Source organism: Mus caroli, chromosome 8 (genome assembly GCF_900094665.2).
Source record: "Mus caroli chromosome 8, CAROLI_EIJ_v1.1, whole genome shotgun sequence".
Classification (NCBI taxonomy): Eukaryota; Metazoa; Chordata; class Mammalia; order Rodentia; family Muridae; genus Mus; species Mus caroli.
The window spans coordinates 31070078-31073157 of record NC_034577.1 but is presented as its reverse complement, the minus strand read 5'-3'; the positions used below and the strand labels follow the sequence as shown (position 1 = coordinate 31073157).

The window sequence follows — 3080 nt, the reverse complement described above, 5'->3', positions numbered from 1 at the left end:
ATTGGAAATGTAATTGAGGAAAATATGTAATAAAAATATAAAAAAAATAAATAAATAAAAAATAAAAAAAAAGAAATTCCCATTTGAAAAAAAAAAAATTTGCTTACTTGTAAGCAAATTTGATGCAAAAATGTATAATGTTTCCAGAACCTTATTTCAGGTTAAAAGCAGAATTACACTGTGAAAAGAAATGCTTTGTGTGTAACATTATTTGTTCTGTATCATTATTAGATAAAAATAAAGGTTAAGGTTTCATTTTTACAAATGTGGATTTTTTTTTTGTGGGATGTGGTTATTCTTTTGGAGAGGACTGGAAAGTATGTGGGTTTTTTTATTTTTTTGGTGTTTATTTTTATATTTTTTCACTTATTTTTTACACTCCATATTCCATTCCCCACCCCACCCCCATCCACCCTCCGACTGCTCCACATCCCAGACCTCCTTCCCACCTCCCTGTCTCCACATGGATGTCCCCCATCCCCCACCCCACCTGACCTGTAAACTCCCTAGGGCCTCCGTCTCTTGAGGGTTAGGGGCATCATCTCTGAATGAACACAGACCCAAAAGTCCTCTTCTGAATGTGTGCTGAGGGGGCCTCAGATCAGCTGGTGTGTGCTGTCTGTTTGGTGGTCCAGTGTTTGGGACATGTCAGGGGGCCAGATTAATTGAGACTGCTGGTCCTCCTACAGGGTCGCCCTTCTGCTCAGCTTCTTTCAGCCTTCTCTAATTCAACAACAGTGGTCAGCTGCTTCTGTCCATTTGTTGGGTGCAAATATCTGTATCTGACTCTTTCAGCTGATTGTTGGGTCTTTCAGAGGACAGTCAGGAGAGATTCCTTTTTGTGAGAACTCCATAGCCTTAGGACCTCCCCTTGAGCTGGATCCCACTTTGGGCCTGTCGCTGGACCATCCCTGTAATTCTTTCAGACAGAAACAATTATGGGTCAGAGATGTTACTGTGGGATGGCAACCCCATCCCTCACTTAATGTCCTGTCTTCCTGCTGGAGGTGGACTCTATAATTTCCCTCTCCCTATTGTCAAGCATTTCATCTTTGGTTCATTCCTGAGAGTCTCTCACCTCCCAGGGCTCTGGTGCATTCTGGAGGGTCCACACAACCTCCTATTTCCTGAAGTTGCCTCTTTCCATTCTTTCTGCTGGCCCTCGGGGCTTCAGTCAGTTTCTCTCACCCAATATCAGATCAGGTTTCCCTCTCCCCCTACCACTTCCTCCCCTCTGTCCACTTTCCCTCCCAGGTCCCTCCCTCCCTCCCCATTTGTGATTGCTTTCTTCTCTCTCCCAAGTGGGACTGAGGTACTTGGGTACTTCAGCTTTTTGACCTTTTAGAGTTCTGTGGACTGTATCTTGGATATTCTGTACTTTTTTTTTTTTTTTTTTTTTTTTTTTTTTTTTTTTTTTTTTTTTTTTTTTTTTTTTTTTTTTTTTTTTTTTTTTTTTGGCTAATACCCACTTATTAGTGAGTACATACCATGCATGTCCTTTTGGGTCTGAGTTATCTCATTCAGGATGGTATTTCTAGCTCCATCCATTTGACTACAAAATTCAAGATGTCCTCATTCTTGACTAAAAATAAAAAGTTCATGGTTTTCTGTCAGTCATTTAATGTTTCTCAAGAAAGAGGTAATGAGAATAAATCAAATCATAAGTGTTGCATAGTTTTCTGAAGAAATTATCAGATGTCCAAAAATCTCAATTTAGTTTTAACATTAATCTGCTTGCTTTTAGGGAAAAAGAAGCAGCCTCATTGTTTTAATCTTTTAAGCCAAGGAAAACCTCTATTTCTAAAGATAGATCATCTAGTTTTGATTAGCACACATATCTGCACATATGGGTAGCACTGGTTTAACTGAATAGATTATCAAAAAATGAAAATAATTAAATAATGAGGCATATGCATTTAATTCTAGCACTTCCATAGGTAGGCAGACACAGGTGGGTTTTTGAGTTCCAGACTAACCAGGACTACATAATGAAACCTTGTCTCAAAAAAAAAAAAAAAAAAAAAAAAAAAAAGGAAGATATAAAATTGTTAAAGGGAAGGGCTGTGTATAATATGAAGGGATTGGGGACAGAAATGGTGTATTATCATATTTCATTATATATAAAATTCTTAATAAATAAAATGTTCAAATAAATTATCTAATATTAGCTAAGTGGTGATTATTACTAACCATCAATTTGTCAAAACTCAGAATCACCTCGAAGAAGAGACTCTAGGATTATCTGTAGGGAATTATTTTGCTTAAATTAATTGAAGGGCAACGTCACATCCACCATGGGTAGCACCATTCCCTAAGAAGAAGACGCTGGACTGTGTAAGAGTAAAGAAAACAATCTTAGCACTGGCATGTCTACACTAATTTACTGCCATCTGCTCTTGACTATAGATATACAAGATTATCTGCTTCAGATGTCTGCTGCCTTGACTTCCTGCAATGATTGTTTATAAAACTAAAATGAACCCTTTCTTTCCTAAATGGTGCTTGTCAACATTGTCACTGTAACTAGAAAAGAAAGTAATCAATAGTTGATTCCTAGACCAATTTAATAAAATAAATCAATTCTTTAACCTCTGAAAGGTTGTTCTCATATCAAAAAAAAAAAAAAACATTGTTTAGCTTTTAAATAATTAAACCTATAGAATTAGATTCCTATTAAAGAACACAAAATCAGGTTAACTCATTGCACACCTGTTCTTGGGAGTTTCTAAGAAATTTAAAAGGGGTAAAAGAAATGCTCAGGGCTTGAAAGTTCGCTCAGTCAGTAACCTGGGGACCTGGGTTTGAATCCCCAGAACATGTAAAAGTCACAGTTGGCAACAAGCATTTGTGACCACAGTTCTGGAATACAGGGACAGATGGACCTTTAAAATTCATTGGCCAGTCTGTCTACAAAAATTGATGTGGTTCAGGGTCAGTGAAAAAACATGTCTCCAAAGGACCAAAGACCTCTATACTTATCTATGCTCATGAGTACATGAACCCTCATACATGTGTACACACAACCAATATTAACAAGTACATCCACCACTCAAACACACACAAAATGGAGAGGGGAGGGG

The 3080-nt window shown here is 37.5% G+C and overlaps 1 protein-coding gene across 2 annotated transcripts in view; it reads left to right on the top strand.

The window, feature by feature from the left end:
* Positions 1-3080, top strand: part of Dlc1 (DLC1 Rho GTPase activating protein) — a 398567-nt gene that overhangs the window by 94546 nt on the left and 300941 nt on the right. The gene's annotated exons all lie outside the window — the stretch shown is intronic.